General features: G+C 59.0%; 1 long non-coding RNA gene across 2 annotated transcripts; it reads right to left on the bottom strand.

Annotated features, from left to right (window-relative positions):
* Positions 1–1979: 1979 nt before the first annotated feature.
* LOC106026053 (uncharacterized) lies at positions 1980–18034 on the bottom strand. 2 transcript variants are annotated; one of them, XR_001199677.3, is made up of 4 exons: positions 17575–18034; positions 7527–7639; positions 6890–7244; positions 1980–2509 (listed from the first exon to the last, which is right to left on the bottom strand). It is a non-coding gene; the product is annotated as an uncharacterized LOC106026053 (long non-coding RNA). The 2 variants fall into 2 exon arrangements; XR_010044921.1 differs by lacking the exon at positions 1980–2509 and adding an exon at positions 2529–3293.

Below are 18034 nucleotides of genomic sequence, written 5' to 3'. Positions count from 1 at the left end.
CAGGGGGACCCACTTCCCTACCGGGCTCTTTTGTGGTTTCCCAGGAGACCCCGCCAGAGACCCCCAGCTGCCCCTTCCATATGACCACCCTCTCCACCAGGGAACACCTCCTGGGCAGGGGACCCAGCGCTGGGGTGGGACAGCTGGAGGAGGCTTTCACTGGGGCTCAGCCCGTCAGCCGGGGCCCCCGCCCCAGTCCCTGCCCCTCTGCGCCTGAGCACTCACAATGCCATGGATTTACTGGCCTGCACAGGCTGCTCTCTGAGCTGCTGCCTTTTATTTTATGACTGAATTAACGTTATATACACAAGAGCACGGTTAAGATACCCACTGGAGGAAAGCAGAAAGGGATAAATTTCACAGGCGTGCGCCCAGACCATTAACGCGCACCCATATGTCTCCCTGCTGACCTCTATCACGGCTGCAATGCTCAGGAAGCCCCGCCTACCTGCTCGGGTTTACGGCGCACTAATTTGCCATGTCCCGGATATTTTGGGTTTCATAACTTTTATATGCAAATTAATAAAAACCCCTTTGCATTCTCACTTAAATCACTGGATAATTAAGCAGGCTGAACCCCCCCACCCCACCATGGCCCAGCCGGGAGAGCAGTGGGCACCTACCAGGAGACCAACCCAAGGCCACCGCTGTGTCCAGGAAGCTGGGGCCCTGAAACCCTGGCCCAACCTCAGGCACCACCTTGCTCCCAAGACAGCTAGGGCTGGGGCCTGCAGGCCGGAGAAGAGGAGGGACAGGCCCTGCCCGCAGCGTGGAGCCTGCAGGCTCACGGTATCTGGACACATCCGCCACTGCTGGGGCTGCGGGATCCCAGGCCCTGTCCCTGATCCTAGGCCAGGAGCCCCAGCCTGGGGCGCTCGGCCGGCCCCTCCTGCTTCTGTCACAGCCCTCCCTGTGAGGACAGCCCAGCACAGTCCTGCTCGAGGATGGGCCCGAGCCCAGGACTCTGCAGGGCTCAGAGCTGGGGCCACACAGTGCCCCACAGAGGGAGACCAGGCAGGGCCACCAGGGACAGACTGCGAATGTTGTGGAAACAGACACGGGTGCGCAGGAGGCTGTGTACAGAGCGGACACAGCAGGCCCCAGTAGCCAGCAGCCAGGCCTCTTCCTCTGCAGCTCGGTGGCACGTGACTAGGTACCCTGTGATGTTTGTACCTCGCAGTAGGGGCCAGTGTGCCCTGAGCTGCACCCCATCAAGGGCCGCAGCTGTGCTCTTACAGTTTCCCGAGGGCCCAGCACCATCCCAGGCCCACCCTGGGCCTCCCACGGCAGGCTCCAGCGCAGGATGAGAGCAGTACCCTCCACCAGGCCACTCAGCCTCTGCCTCAGGAGGACTGGGGCCTGGGGCGCAGCAGGCACTGGTCAGGCCTTTGGGCCCCCCTCCCCCAACTCCCCATGACCCATGGCCTATGACCTGTGACCTGCGACACCAGCTCCTCCTCTGTGCGAGGGACATCCAAGGCGCCGTCAACCTTCAGGGAACCCCAATCCCTGGGTGCAGAGCACAGCATCCCTTAGGAGGGCCTAGGGGTGTGCCCCATCCCCCTCCCTCAGCACCTCGGTCCCCAGCTTCTGTCCAGGGCACCCCATAGTTCACAGGGGCCGACTCAAACTTTTCCAGCTTGCTCACAAGGCTACACAGGCCTGCTAATCGAAGCATGGGTAGGAGGAGCAGGCGAGGAAAGGTCCCTCAGCTCCTGACAGACACTGAGCAGCAGCCAGGCGGATGGACGGATGGAAGTCCACCAACTAAACCCCAGGAAAGGAGAGGGGACCACACCTGCAAGCTTCCCACCAGGCCTCAGGAGAGCGGGAGCAGCCGTGTCACAGCAGCCTGGAGGGACCCTGCGTTACCGTCTCAGGAACGCCACCCTGCACACACCTGCCACCCCAGTGGCGCAGGGACCCAGTGACAGCGAGCTGGACTCTGACTCGGAAGCACCAGTCCTGAGCTCTGTGAAGACTTGCATATTTTGCTTTTATTTTCCTTTTTATGTATGCAGAAGAGTGGGCTGTGATAAAATCCTGTGATTAAGTGAGTCCGGCGGAGCTCTTTGATGAATGTAAAGTAGGGCTCTGCGTGACCAAGCACTGTGTCACCGCTCACAGGGAGCATTTTCTCTTTCTTACAGGCGCATAAAGCAGCAGGCGCCTCACAATCAATGGCATTTAACAAAATGACCAAAAAGGACAACACACGGTCCAGCACGGCTCCCCAAGCCCAGAACCCAAGGACCCAGGGGCCAGAGCACGCAGGGATGGTCCCGGTGTACAGAGCAGAGGGCCATGGCGAGCGGACACTGATTCATGACGGCGAAACTCACAGTGCTACAGGTGGAAGAGGACACCCTGCCTCAGAGAATCCACCTCCCTCGGACATCAGCCACAAACACCGCGAGGTCCAGAGTGGTCGAGGGGGCCCTGGTCACCCTCCGATGATGAGTCCTGAGAGCCCAGTGAGAGCCACGAACCCAGAGACTGAAGCAGGAATCTGGGTGGGGAAAGAAGGGGTGACTGTCACTGCACAATGCCACGACTGTGACAGGGAAGCCCCAGGACACTCCCAAGAGGAAGCCGCCAGTTGGTCCTGCTCCTCTGCACCACTGTGAGCAGCCAGGAACCAGGACCAAGGCGCAGCAGGAGCCTCCGAGACGCGGGATCCTCCACCACCCCAGGGGCCACGCCCACGGGGAAGGCTTGGGGCGCAACACAGAGTCTCTGAATCTGCCTTCGGATTGGCACCTCTGGACCCCTTTAGGAAACCACATGGCTCCTTGCTGAGCAGCTGGGGATGAACGGAAGGGACGCAACATAGAGGTCAGCCGTGCCCACCAGACACAGGCAAATGACACAGCGCAGCAATCCAGCCACAGTGCCCCAAAAGGGCCACGCAGACTGCGAACTAAGTCGAAGGTGCCCAAAGTTGAGGGGCACCCGGCAGGGAAAGCAGCTGGTTATGAGCAGAAAGGTCACGTTAGACCCTGCTGACACCATCTAGATCACTGGCCCTGGGGTAGACACAGGACAGAGCTTGGATTCTGGGCCCGGTAAACTCCCCCACACCCACAGAGTAGACCGAGGGGTAGGGCCTGGGGCTTTGGCATCACAGCTGCACCCCTTCCGTGTGCGTGACCAACAGAGCCCAGGGGACACACAGACTCACCATGGGAGACTAGGGCCCTGGCCAGGGGCTTCCTGGGTCCTAATGTGTCAACAGGGCCACTCTGTGGGTCTTGAACCTGGTGGGAGCCAGCAGGGCAGGCTGGGACCACTGGCTGCAACGTAGAGCCCTCAGAATCAGGCTCTCAAGGGACCCCAGGCCTCCCCCACCCTAGCACAGCCCCAGACAGGTTCTCTGAGAGAAGCAACCCCCTTCAGACTAAGGTTTATTGGGAATTAATATTCATGAGGCTCTTGGAGGAATGGCTGTGGGTTTAATAAATATTAACGCAGGACGGCCCCCTCCCACACCCCTTTAATTCTTCATTTGCAGCATGCATTATTCACTCCCTCGTGGGCACTGCCCCGGCACTGACCACCCACTCAGTCCACACACACCCTCCTCAAGATGCCCCTTTGGCCTGACGCGATTTCCCCTCCCTGGGCGCTCCCAGCTGTGAGTGGAGCTTGGGCGCCTCCAAGTGGCCAGTATGGGTATGACCTCAGCTGCCCCAAGGTGGAAGACAAGTATCTCCTGGCCTTGCTCCTGCCTGACTCCTCAGCCAGAAATGCCTTGCAGAGTTTGGGGTGCCGCACACACCCTGCTCCCCTGCTCAGATGCACCTGTGAGGCCCCTGCTGACTGGAGGTGTCAGGCTCCTGTGATGCCTCCCAGGCAGGACCCAGGACTTCCTGAACTTCACAACCTCCATCTCCCCACAAATGCCCAAGGGAAGAGTGAGGAGAAATGAGCTGTCTTCACATCTCTGCTCCCCACGGGCCTCCCACCCCCCACTCAGGGACCCAGGTCCCGAGATACCAGCTGTACCCAGGACTCAGCACCCTGCTGCCGCCCCAGCCACAGCATCCCTAGGCCAGGCTCCCAAGCAGAGGGCAATGGGGCAGGACTGCAGACTAGGGGGTCTCCTGGAGGTGCAGATCCTCAGGCAGGGCAGCGCTGGGGAGTGAGGAGGCCTGAGGTCCCCCTTCCTGGACCCCACCCTCAACCATCCCCTAGAAGAAGCAGACAAGTCGAGGAGACAGAGCAGGTCCCTGACCCCATGGGCTTACCAGAGACACTTGGAGAGGCCCCAGGGGTCCCCTGCTCCTCACCTGCCCTCCCCAGTCATAGCCAGGACCCCAGCACCTGCTTCACCCCTTAGGGCTGCGCAGTTCACACCCTGAGCCGCCTCCCACCCACATGCTGCCTACACAGCGCCCGGCTAGTCACATGGATCCTGCAGGGCACAGTCCACGCCCGGCCTCACCTGAGTAACACCCTCCTGCTTCCTCCCCATCCAGCGGGTCAGGGAGCCACTTAGGGTCGGTAGAGGCTCAAGCATGGCATATGTCAACTGACGGCTTCTGGCCAGGTCCTCATAGAACCCGGCCTCGCCGGGGCAGGTGTTGCCCACTAGGCCAGGGTAACTCATGGATGGCACAGGACCAAACCTGGCCCATCAATTTCCCAGGCCCAGGAAAACTTGGAAGGAGACCTGAGCAGCGGGTGACTCGACATGGAGGCCTGCTATGGGAACCGGGCCCGGCCATACCCATCCCTCCCCACCCTCTGTGCTCCCTGGCCAGTGCCGTGCCTGCTGCCCCTCCTCAGGCCCCTGCTGGTGTCCCCACAGCCTGTGACCCACAGCCTCCCAGAGGTCCCAGAGGGACACAGCAGAGAAGCCTCCTGGTGCCACCCCGAGCTCCCAAGCCTGCAGGATGCCAGGGCTCTGCCAGCCTTGGCTGAGAGAGAACAGCCCTTGCTGAGTGAGCGAGTGACAGTGAGTTAGCTGGCCCCAGCCAGGGTGTGTCCTGCTCTGACGATGTCCACGAGACCGCCCCACACACACAGGTCAGTGGTGTGACTTTGGAGACTGGACTTGTTCTGCCCAGGCCCCAGGGGACACTCTGCTTACTCAGGCGACGAACAGCACTGACCTGTGAGGCACCCCAAGGTGCCCAGGGCCCTCCCAGGATGCCCTCAACACCCTGTAGATTGGGACACATGCCACTGGGCAGCACCTGGCCTTGGAGCTACCAAATTTACAACCTCTGCCCCTGTGGGATGTGGGGACTAAGCCCAAGGTGGCCCTGTAATGACCAAAGAGCACCTTCCAAGCAGCACCAGCCATCACTATGGGACAGTGGTCTCAGAGTAGGAGGCCACCCTGCTGGAGTGTGGCACACACAGGGTCCCTGGGCATGTTGCTTCTTATTCTCTGGACTTCTCTTTGCTGGCAAAAGAAGCCAGGATGTTGCTTTTGTTTTCTACAATCACTAAGGAGCAAACTCCCACACAATCTTGCAGGAAATTAAATTAGAAACAAGATATGAGGCTTGCAGAGACCTTGACGGAGGGAAGTCCCCAGCAGGGCCACGCTGACACATCCGCTGAGACCATATCACAGTTATTAACCTTTGGCTCCAAAACATGGAGAAGACCACTAGAAAGGCAGGAAGGCGTCCCTGAGCCGAGGCACAGCGGGAGCCTTCAACACACCTTGTCGGCGCCTGCCAGATCAAAGCGGGTATGGAAGGGTAACAGCCACACAAACACCAGGCATGCAGGACTCAGTGTGCCACAAAGAAAGAAAGCACCTGCCTTCAGACACCAAGCAAGCAAACAGGCAAAGAGCACCTGCGAGAAGCCCAGGGACCGAGAGCTTCCTGGAGGGTGGACTGTGCCGTGAGTCTCAGCACTAACAATGGACAGTGCTTTTCAAGTCCTAACCTCCACCCGGCCTGCCCCACACGGCAAGGGTGCAGCACGGAGGGGCTACTCGGCCCCTCGGGCCCGGGGCGGGTTGAGTGTGCTTCCAAATCTGTCGCCTGAGCTCCTCCGCCATCCTCTGACCCTTAACCCGCGCAGGACACTGAGCCCAGCGCGCAGGCAGCACTCAGGAAATGTGAGGCCCTCCAGACAGCTGTGCCTCAGGGAAACACTGCCGGCCACAGGTTTTCATTCACTTCCTAACGAGGGCACTGGGCGACAAAAATCACGGGCAATAGCCCAAGTGGCGCCAGAGGACAGCGTTACTCTTAAGTAATTCCGGAAGAAAGGAAGGGTGAAGCTGTGCTTTCCTTTAGGAAGCTGACTCAGAAGAATTTCTCCGGAGCTTGAGCTAGACCTGAGCTCTTTTCCGTTCCACTCCTCTCAGCAGTACCCCTGGTTACTGTGTTTTCTGGGTCCTTACAGGAAACAGCTTTACTTCTAAACTTCTTAGAGTTTCTTTTACAAGTCACATTGTCACTGAACATGGTCTCTTAGAAGTAATGCAGTGGCTAAACAAAGTAACACTGTCACTTCTGAAAGATCAGGAACAGGCTTTCCACAGGGGCCTCAGCTCTCAGCCTCCAGCCTGGGTTTCTGCCTGTCCTGCACCCCTCAAACAGGGACATCAGAGATCTCACCAGCATCTGAAACTCTCAGCTTCCTGTTGCATCACAGGAAAGTCCCTAGACACCTCCGGAGCTGGAGGCGCTGACCACGGCACCACCCACCCTGCCGCCTCCATCAGCACAACCCGGTCATGCTCTCCCACCAGTTCCCCCTCTGGCGCTCTGCCCTCCCCAGTCCACCTTGAAGATCACCAGCTGAGTCAAGCCACTACACGCCTTGGGACTATTTCCTCTTTCAAAGTGGAGTTTGCATGCAGCAGCCTCAGGGAGTGGAGAGCCTGAGCACGGGGATGCTCGCCACAGGGGCCACATACCTGCAGCCTCAGAGGAGAGTCGTCCGGGAACAGGAGGTGACCCGGGGCTGATGGGGCTTTGGCCTGGCGTGTCCTCTTTGGGGTGAGACATCTGTTGCTCCACGGAATAGTTTGAGGTTTGTTCGTGGGGCTGTGGGCATCTGTGGTTAATGCTTTTACAAATGGTGGGATTGGTCTTTTAAGAGGACCCAACAAGCCTCATGGCACAGAGACTTCGAGCTCGCCGCCAGCACTTACAAGGCAATACTTTGGCACCGTGTGCAGCACGCACTTGTGATCACGGCTTCGTGGGAAACTGAGGCAAGAGGATCACAAGTTCAAATCCAGCCGGGGCAACTCAGTGCTTGAGGACATCCTGTCTCAAAATTTAAAAAATAAAAAAGGCTGAGAGTGTAGCTCAATGTGAAGGTCCTGGGCTTAACCCCCGTCTCTCACACACACACACACACACACACACACACACACACACACACACACAGCTCTTTAATGGGTATCTTTTTTTCTCCCTTACCTTTTATTTCCATTCCAACAGAATTTTGTACTTTGTGCTGGAAAATCGTTCACCCTCACTATACATCCCTGCAACTAACACCCCCAGCGCTGGTGTCCCAGGGCTCTGGTGTGGAAATTCACCCACCTGTGTGCAGTGTCAGGAGGCAGAAACTCGGACAGCAGAGGTAGAGGTGGCGCCTCCCGCCATGAACACCAACCGGGTGGAGATCAGTGGTGCAGCGCAGAGGCAGAGCAGGGCTGGGCAGGGGGACGAGAAAGACAGACAGAGACAGAGACAGAGAGACAGGGACAGGAGAATGAGATCAGCAGTATCAGGCATGTGGGCTGAAATGTCACTTTTTATTCTTTGTTCCCGAAGCTCTTCACTGTCTTTCCAATCTTCTGCTGGCTTCACTTATTTTGACAACTATTAGCTCACAGCTAATAGCAGCATGGACCCAGGCCCAAGTCACTGGCACTGCCGATACAGCAGCAGGGTTGGGGGCTGCCGCTCAGGCCCGGCCCCTGGGGCTCCCAGGTGCCCACAGTGCCTGGCAGCCGCCCTGCTCTGGCCCCAGAGATGCAGCGCTCAGCAGCTCTGCACGTAAACAAGCACATGGGACAAAAGAGGCTTTGTCATCGCTCGACAGCGCACAGAGACTCCCTATCAGCTGCAGTCAGGTCCCTGCCCGCACCAGGACTGCAGCACCCACTCGGGCCACCGCCCTGCTGGGAATCCTGGTGGGAATCCGGTTGCCCGGGCAGGGAGGTGTAGACCGCAGCCAGGTCTGGAGCCCTAGTGGGGACCACAGAAGGTCAGGGAAGGCGCCGGCGCCTCACACCACCAGAGGGCGCCCCCGCCCCACACGTCCTCGGCCAGGCGGCAGCAGCCCCGCCCGTCTGGGGCCCAGATCTGTCCTCCTCCCCCGTCATCGTCCTGCCGCTGCCATTGCCATCCCTGTGCCAACCCATCGCCCATCCCCTACCCTGGACTTCCAGGCCCCAGCCCTGGTCCCCAGATCCTCCTCACGCGGCTGAGAGGCCCTGTGACCTGCGCCGATCCCCTGTCCACACTCATGGACACAAAGGCCACAACCCAACCACAGCCTGGCAGGCAGGCGGACCACACAAGGGGCTCCGTGGTCCCACGCCAGTGCGACCCCCAGGCCCCTTTGTGCAGCAGGGCTGAATCCCAAGCTGAGCCTCCAGCCAGCTTGCAGCCTCCCTGAGATCAGGCTCAGCCCCGCCCCACGGGCCTCTCTGCCCTCCGCTTTCTCTTAGGATCCTTCTGTTTCTTTTGCAGTTTTACTTTTTCTAGTACTGGGGATCAAACCCAGGGCCTTCACACTGAGCCCCGTTCCTCGTCCTTATTTTTTACTCTGGGACAAGATCTCACTAAGCTGCCCAGGCTGGGCTCCAACTTTCAATGCTCCTGCCTCAGCCTCCCAGAGTATTAGGGTTACTGTGCGCCCCACCTCACTCAGCCATTTCTACATTTTTAATTTTAAATGCCTTTGCTGTGATTTCTAACTGCTTTTCCAGTTACTTCTGTTTCCCGTAGCCCCACCTTCTTTCCAAACCTTCTAGTTCTGGTGTACGCTGCTGTTCTGTCTGGGGTGTCACAGTTGTTCCAGAACAAGTCTGGCCCGGTATGCATGGGAACTTGAGGCCGGAGAACCAGGACCACACGGGGTGCGTTTCTGGGGTCCTCAGTGACCAAAGCATGGTCCTGGTGGCATCGGCAGGCTCAGATCCTGGTAGTTTGGGCCTGACAGAGGGCGCGTCCCCAGGCCGGGACAGAGGTGACCTCATGCTGGCCTCTCAGGGGACCTCGAAGGGACAGGAACATCCAGAGAGGGAGCCCTGGTGCAGCTAATGGCTTTGCCTGCTGCTGGCTTCCCGCAAGACTGCAGGAAAAGCCAGCCGGGCTCTCTCGGGGGTCACAGTGGCGAAGGCTGTGGCCAGCTTTGGGCCTGTCAGGCCAGATCCAGACTTGTGTCCTGCAGTCTTTAGCGCGTTTGAAACCTTCGGCTTTGTTTCTGCTGCCACTGGCTCCAATGTCCGCTGCTGTGACCCACAGTGGGACAGCCCCAGGGCCGAGCTGCCTTCCTGTGTAGGCTGCAGCAGCCAGGAAATGGCTCACATGGGGGCCAGCACCACACAAAGTCTGTGGGCAGCCCCAGGAGGAGCCACAGTGGAGGAGACGGCATGAGGGTCAGGCCCTGGGACCCATCCCAACGCCATGTCCTATAGCCACGAGAGGGGCCACCCTCTCAGAATACACCACCTCACAGAAGCCGCACAGGATCACTGGTCACTGTCAGAAGCCACCAGATGGGGCGACTGTCATATGCAGTGCGCCTGTGGGGGCACCTCGAGGTGGCAATGAGTCATCTGTCCTGCACCAGCCCTGACAGCAGCTTCCATGTGAAGCCAGCATCCTGCGGCACAGCCCAGACCAAGGCGGGGAGCTCTGTGCCCCGGCGGTGCCTTCCTGGCCTCAGCCCAGGCTCCCTGCTGCCCTTCTCACCCAGGCTCACTGCAGTGAACCCCGAGACACCATCCTGAGCCTGAGGCCAGCACTCAGGCCTCCTGGAGCCTGCGTGGCCAGGGCTGGGGGTGAGCCTGTGTGGGGCCTGGGGTTTGGGCCGAGGCACCAGCTCCCTGACATCTTTCCGGCCATCTGCCTGTGCCTGAGGGGGCTCCATGTCTCCTGGGTAGGTGCGGCCACATCTTCCACAAGGTCATCACACTTTAGGACACTTGTCACACTCGGCCTGTGAACTAAGACAACTGCTACTTTCCGAGGAGGGGCGGATCCTGCCATCCAGCACCGTGAAGCCAGCAACAGCTGCGGCCATTAGAAGGGGGACACAGCAAACCCAGCCTAGGCCACAGGCGTGAGGGGCCGTCCTAAGGAAGCCGCACTCCACGTGACAGCAGCCCTGGGGCCCTGGGGACCCTATGTGACGTGGAGGTCACAGGGGCTGAACAGCGGGGAGCCACACCAGTGGTGGACACACCACAGCACATATGACACACAGGGACCCTGGCGCACACAGTGGGCTCCAACAGTGCTGTCATCAGTATGGGATCATTCACGGTGACAGGGGTGCCTCTGTGGAGAGCAGCCATGGGACCTGGACAGGGTGGGTGGGGACATGAAACTGCTCCACACAGTCTGTCCAGTAGACAGCACGGCCAAGTGCATGGCTCCCTTCCATGTGCGTGCATGGACGCGGTCAGGACGGAGCGGAAATCACAGGGTGAGCAGCAGGGAGGGCGCCCGAACCTCCCAGAGCCACCGCTAGGGGCCAAAGGCAGCCCGGCCTCAGGTCCAGGCAGGAGCAGATGCCCGGCCGAAGGAAGGCCTGTGCTGGCTTCCGCCTCCCTGCACTCCGAGTTATCACCCAGGCCAGCCCTAGGGTCAGACACCACAGACCTCGGCCCCTGTCCTCCGGTCCCTGCACAGATGTCCTCCTCTGTCCTTTCTCCTTACTTCCTGATTCTACCCATGAAAAGCCCGAGAGGCTTCCTTCGAGGCTGTCTTCACGGGACTTGCGCTGCGGGGCTTCAGCGAGAACAGCCCACCTCAGCCTCCTGGGGGTGTGAACGTGGACTGCGAGTGGCCTCTCACCCTTTTGCTCGGTGCGATGGTCAAGAACTGTGACAACAGACCAGGAGCATGGGCCGACCAAGCTTTCTAGATGGGTAAGAGATAGAACTCTAGACCTCAAAGTGTTTGAATTCTCACTGAAATTAAAACTTTAGAGATCAGCTTTTGTCCCCAGGATAACTGCTGTCAAAGCCAAAGACAGACATCAGTGAGCACACAGGGAGCCCAGGCCCAGACTCCACAGCGGGGAGGTTGGATGCAGCAGCCCAGATGGAGGCAGTGTCCACAGATGCTGGACGGCGCTGCCCAAGGAGACGTGGACAGACACGCCCAGCTCCTGGCAGCACTACTCATAGCAGCCCGAGTGTGGGATGGGTGGGTGAGGGGCGAGCAGTCCATCCTCAGTGGCCGTGACTTGGCCAGCAGGGACTCCAAGGATGTGGGCTGGGTGGGAACCCAGTGTCACCGATGGACACGGTGGTGACCTTCTGAGTGCTGGGCAGGGGCTCCTGTGCAGTGTGTCAGGGCTGCAGGTGGGGAGGACGAGAGCCCAGGGTGTGGCTGCCTGAGGTGCTGGGACTTAGCACGGGCCTGAGCTGCACACACACTGTGACCTGGGGAGGCCGCCATGCTGCCCACAGCAGAGCCAGGAGATCTGCCCCAGCGCAGGAGCCAGGGGTTGGGACAGGAAGCGAGGAGAAAGGAGAACACACAGCTGGCTTCCCGGAAAGGGGAGGAGCGGGTTGGGACCTCCCAGCACTGAGCAGAGTCTGGAAATCCTTGGCTCCACAAAGGAGACCCACGCCAGGATCTGCAGAACACACAGGGCTGTGCGGAGCATGCGCTGTCCCCTGGTGGTAACAGCTAGCACAGAGGCCCAGGGCGGCAGCCGAGGGGTCCCCAGCAAGGGCTCAGCCTGCCCTCCACAAGGGAGACACCTATGCAGGGCTCGGAGGAACAGCCTTGAGAAAGGGGACAACAGGCAGCTGGGGCACAACTGGAAATCCAGCATCCTGGAGGCTGAGGCAGAAACATCGCCAGCCCGGGCACCTTAGTAACTTAGAGACCAGCCTCAGAATTTAAAACCCAGGGATGCAGCTTTGCTCAATCCTGGGCTCAATCCTGGCACTGAAAAGAATGAAAGAAAGAGGGAAAGGGAAGGAGAGAGGAGGAGGCAGCGATGGAGGGGGACCGAGTAGAGGAGACCTGGACCCACGCAGACCCCGGGAGCAGAGGCCAGCAGCTCCAGCTCGAGGGTGAGCATGGGCAGCCTCCCAGGAGGGACGGGGCGCCCTGCCTTTGGGGTGCAGCGTGGGCCGAGGCCACGCAGAGCAGAAGTAGCACAGAGCCCTTCTGTGCACTCGCCCTGGGTACGGGAGCCACTCTGCCCCGAGGGCCGTGTTTGGGGCCTCAAGGCCTCTCTCCAACCTTCGGAATTCCCCTGCCCACCTTTCTCTGAAAGAACAGAATTCCCCTTCCAAAGGTAGATCCCTAAACGTCCTTCCCCCTAAACCAGTCACGAACCCTCAATGGCCCTCAGCTCTCCTCCACCCCTGTGTGGGGCAGCCACAAAGAAATCTGACCTACATTGCCTGCTCCAGAGGGATCCCACCCACTGCAACAGGGAGGAGTCTAAGCAGAGGCCTTGCTGGACCCTCAGATCATACCATTTGTGCAGTCATCATTCCGAACAACTGTCCATGCCTCACAGAACCTAGGCTGAGTGTGGCCAGTCCATCTGGGCCTCTGAGTCTTTAATCTGAAGGTTCCTTGTCACCTGGAACTATGATCACATACATTTGCTGTGCTTTTCCTGGTCACAGGTATCATGATAGGCAGGAAAAGGTCAGCCCCTTTCTGTCCCGATGTCTGGTGCCAACATGGCCACGTGTGGACAGGGTATTCCATGGGAGAAGGCATCGGCATGGGGCCCTTGCCCACTGGGACCTCGGCCTCATGAGGAGGAGAAGGGGCACAGGCCTCAAAACTGGGGGTGGAGGGTGCTGAGACTCTCACAGCCACAGCCCCAAGGAGAGCTGCCACACTAGGGCAGGACATGGGGAGCCTGCTGTGGTGCAAGCCACACACAGGCGCGTGCAGTGCACACCTGCTCAGGCCAATCCTAAGCCCCAGGAAGAGGCGGGATGCGAGAGCCCCTGCGGCCAGTGGGAGCTGCTGCTCTCCCGGAGCGGAACGGAAAACAGAGACGAGCACTGAAGAGGCACAGAGTGCACAGGCGCCCTGAGGCTGCTCCCGTGGGCACAGGACTCAGCTACCGGGTAAATAGAGGCAGGCGGCGGCATCAGGTTTGGGCTCCAGGTGACCAAGGGCGGGTTGGACCAGAGGCAGAGATGGACACCGACCGGACACAGATGGTCACACGCGTGCATCTGTGTGTGTAGCGAGGTCTCACTGGTGCATGAGCAGGCCGCAGTCCCAGCCCACCTCCTGTTGTGGTCGCAGGAGGCCCAAGGCCGAGCGCTTTACACAGAAAAGACACTGACTTTGCTCAGGGTCCTGGAGGCTGGATGTCTACGCTTGGTCAGCCCTGGGCAGCAGGCGCACAGCTCACGGTGTGGGCTGGTGCTGCATCACAACTTGGTGGAGAAGCGGGGACCTCAACAGGGCACGCTGTGGGGGGCCGGCCCTGCTTCCCGGCACCTTGTTCTCCTGACAGTGGACAGGGGTCCTGGAGAGCCACACTAATCCCTGTGCGACGCTATAAGGAAAGGCCCCAGGCAAACAGCTTAATGGGAGGAAAGACACCATCCAGACCACTGTATGCGTGCACACTCGTTCTGCCGGTAGACAATCAGCAGCCCCGCAGTGCCCGGCGCCCAGGCCCAGAGCTGCACGGGACCCCAGGGACCTGGAGATGCAGCGCTGGTCTGGGGCAGGAAGCCCCCAGCGGAACTCCCCACGTCAAGACCTCTGGGTCAGTAGAATCCTGGGGGCCACGTGGGGCGTTGGAGGAGTCCTGGGACAGGAAGGACAGGAAATGTGAGGGTGGAAACCTGAGTGAAGAAATGAAGAAAGAGCATTAGCTGATGGCAACGCTGCCCGGAGTCACTTAGCAGATGACAGCAGGGGACACGGAAAGGGCCGGGAGGGACCTGGGTCCTGGAGTGCTGATTTGCACCTTCTGTGTGCATCTCCCACTGCTCTCAGGGGAACACAGCAGCTTTCAGAGCTCCTCCCCTCAGACCTAGGACAGGAAGGGGTCCCGGAAGGACCACAGAGCAGGGGAGGACAGAGGGCCCGAGCCCCAGGAGCTGTCCAGCCACCAGCGAGGGGAGCAAGGCCACAGGCAGCTGTGGAGGACAGAGGCCAGCACATACGCCAGTCGTGGGTCTGCACTCGCCCGGAGGGAATGGGCTTTCTCTTCCCTTGTGGTGCACTGTCTGGTGTCAAACTCCAGCTCTGTTCTAGCCTCATAAAATGATCTGGCCAACATTCATGTGCTTGTTTTGCTTCCTGTTTTTTAGATAATTTGTATGAGAAAGGAACTAACTGTTCTTTCAGTTTGGTAGACACAGTAAAACCATCTTTGGGGCTAGAATGCCGTTTGGAGGGTTGGTTTGATTTTTGGAGAGGCATCAGCTTAATACTTCTGACGCACGTGAGGTCTCCCTGTCCTGTAACGAAACAAAGCTTGTGCTGCCTGGTCTGCAGCTCCCAGGCTGAGACAGCACCCAGTGATACGGAGGAGACGGACACAGAGCCTGGGTGTGTTTCTGGGATCAGTCACAGGGCCCAGCTGTGACTTCGTCTCAAGGTCTGTTATGTTTGTGTCTGGACGTCCCCCCAAAGCCTCATGCAGTCATGGGGGCAGGCTTCTAGCACCTGTGATTGATTCACGGTCCAATGCTGGGATTATGGTGTTACACCCGGTAACGTGGGTGGTGCTGGCTAAATACAATATAAGAGACAGAGTCTTCTCTCTCTGCTTCTCCCTTTTGCTCTTACTGCTTTTGCTGTCCTCTGCCATGAGCCGCTTTACCTTGGAGCCAGCTGATTTTGGACTGAAAGGTCCACAAACTGTGAGCTAAATAAACCTTTTCCTCTTTATTTTGGGTCTTGGGTATTTTGTCTCAGCAACCAGAGAAAAGTAACCATCATCTTCACCTGTACACACCCGCAGATTGGTTCCCCCCTAACAGCCTCTGCAGCCAGTCTGGGTGTTTGGTATCTCTTTTCAAGAAGTGCACTTCATCCAGGCTTTCCGGTTTGTGTATGAAGGAAACGTGTTGTTCACAGCGCTCCTCCTAGCTTTAATCTGCTTATTTATACTCTGCTGCTGCCCAAGCTCTCTGTGTCCAGGCAGCTGGCCAGCTAGCGAAGCCCTCGGAAAGCAGGGAAACAGAGGCACTGAACTGCAAAGAAAACCTCCACTGGGCACAGGCACAGAGTAAGAAGGGAAATCTATCACCGTAACAAGCTGCCCCAGACAGGAGGCGGGGCAGAACATGCAATCAGTGCCGACATTTTAAAAAGTTTGTTAGAGTGAAACATCTTTGCCGTAGCTTCCCCTCCGACGGCTCCCATGCCTTGTACGCCTTGCACACACCATCCCATCCTCCCTGCTTTTGGAAACAGCTCTGGAGTCCTCTCTCCCAAGTGTTTACGAGGCGTGATCAGAGGTCAGCAAGACTGGAGATTCAGCTGAGCCGTGTAAGTGCCTGCCTAGCAAGCATGAGGTCGTGAGTTCGATCCCTGCTACCCAAAAAAAAAAAAAAAAAAGAAGTACAGCAAATGTGATCGCCCTGTGCCGTCCACTGGGAAGTCAGGCCGTGGGAACGCGACACCGTGCCCTGGTGCGGCTCATTCACTGGGCCTGGCCCTGTGCGGCTTCCTTCCCTCTCCAAAGTCAGTGTAACCATGAAGTTAAGGCCGTTAGCACATTCAGGACCTAAAGCAGCCACAATAGCACAACTAAAGACCCTCATGAAGGAGCCAGCGGCTTCCCAAAGTAGGATCCGTGTCTCAGGGCGGGCAGAGAACCCCAGGGCACTATGGCAATGGTCTCTTATTGTCATAGTTTTTGAAAATTTAAACATTCACCATATTTCCAGGTCATGCCCCATCTGTGACCACCAGTGAACCTCCAGGCCACTACAGTGGCAAAGCATCGACAAGAACACAGCCTATGGCAGCACACACCTGCCACCCCAGCACTCGGGGGGCTGAGGCAGGAGCTTTGCTGTGAGGTCAAGGCCATCCTAAACTACACGATGAGACCCTGTCTAAAAAACGAAACAACCCGAAGAAAGAAAACTTCCTCAGGGTGTGACGGCAGCTTTCGTCTGAATCAGAGTGGGACTTAGCTGAAGCTGAGGAGGCCAGCTCTGAATGCCTGCCTGCCCCTGACCTGCGTTCCTAGCCGAGGGACACCCAGCCTGGGCTGGAGCTGGCTAGAGACGGTGGAGATGGATGCAGGTTGCCTGTCCAGTTCCAAAGTGCCAGAATCATCCGGGAGGGGTCCAGCGCCTCGCACTCTGCACTGTGCCCGCCTTTGGGACTGAGCTCACCAGGCCTGGCAGCAAGCGCTGGCCAAGGCCGAGGCCACTTGACACCCTGTCCTTTCTCCTGACAGCCCCCCGGCCCCAGGGTTCTAGGGGACAGGTGCCTGTGGCCTTGGGTACCCGAGCAGACGCTTACCGGGTGTGCTCAGGCCTGCAGGCTGCTGGGCAGGGCACACCGAGGGCCAGGGCTTCTCCTGGGCACCCTGAAGAATGCAGCTGTGCCCTGCGGTGGGCAGGGGTCTGGCCGCCCTGGCCTCCACCTGGATGGGACTCCTCTTTCGCTGCCCGGTTATTTACTGCCATGTTTACATCTGTCAGACCTGCAGCTCCCACCAGCTCCTTTTTTACTGTTTTTCCCTTCTTTATCCACCTAGACTCCCCACGTCAACTTTCACACTTAGTCTGAATTCTTGTTCAGCTCTCATGTCCAGGCCTGAGACTCGGGCACTGCCACAGGGGAGCACTTGAGGAGGGTGTGTGCCCCTGGGCACGGACCCCAGGCTCCATCCCGGAACTGAGTTCCAGCTAGGAACCTCCCCAGCCCTCCCCTTGAAGCCTGGACTTGGAGCAGAGCGGGCCGCGTAGGCCCTGCTGCGGGCCCTGGTGATCCCCTGCAGGAGCAGGAAGAGGGGACTGCTGCCTTTCTCCGCTCTCACTGCCAGGCAAACGGCCCCAGATTGCCCTGCTTCCCACCGGGATCTTGTTTGGTTTTGCATGTTTGTTTCCTAAATTTGTCCTTATCTCCTCTCAGGCTCCTGCAGACATCCTGGCTGGCCAGGGTCGGGGAGGCTGTGGCCGCCGAAACTTGCTCCCACTCCTCTGCCACAGCAAAACTGCCACATCTCAAGAACCCCAGAGACCAGGACCACAGGCACCCGCCGCTGGGCAAAGGGGCTCCTGAGACCAACCCGGACAGGTAGAGCCACTGCCGCCATTACCACACACACACACACAGGCTCCCACAGCCTTCTAGGCCTTTGGCACTTTCCAAGTCCCCAGGCGAAGGGAGGTCCCAGGGTGGGGACCTGTGGCCTCAGGAAGGCCAAGGCACTCACCTGAGTAAATGCTAAAATAGTAGAGTCACAGTGCCAGAGGCGTCCTCGGCTCCATGCCTGCCGGGTACAAGCCCTGCTGGGCTGCCACTCCGCCCCAGATTCCCCCGTGTCGGGGCACTGCTACCTGCCCAGAATGGCCTGGCCTGGGCAGCTGGGTGGATGGAGGCAGCGGCAGGGAGCTGGTGTCTCCTCAGGAGCAGCTCCCCCATGCTGGTTTGCCGGGGCCAGCGCCTGAGGCCAGCACATTCCCCGTAGGGGGTCAGAGCTGAAAACAGCCACCAAGCACACGGAGTCACTGCCTAAAAATGCAGAAAATGTGGACAAACCCAGCACGCACTGAGTCACCGTCAATGGCGCCCGCAGGCACCGCCTGGGAACAGTGGCCTCTGTGCCTCGCCGCCCTGCGCACAGCAGCATAGCAGCGCACACAGCCCGCCGCCCTGGCCAACGCTGCAGCCTG

Source organism: Cavia porcellus, unplaced genomic scaffold (genome assembly GCF_034190915.1).
Source record: "Cavia porcellus strain 051 isolate PalLab524CR breed Dunkin Hartley unplaced genomic scaffold, mCavPor4.1 scaffold_31, whole genome shotgun sequence".
NCBI lineage: Eukaryota > Metazoa > Chordata > Mammalia > Rodentia > Caviidae > Cavia > Cavia porcellus.
Note: the sequence above shows the minus strand (reverse complement) of the source record. Positions and strands in the feature narration are given on the sequence as shown.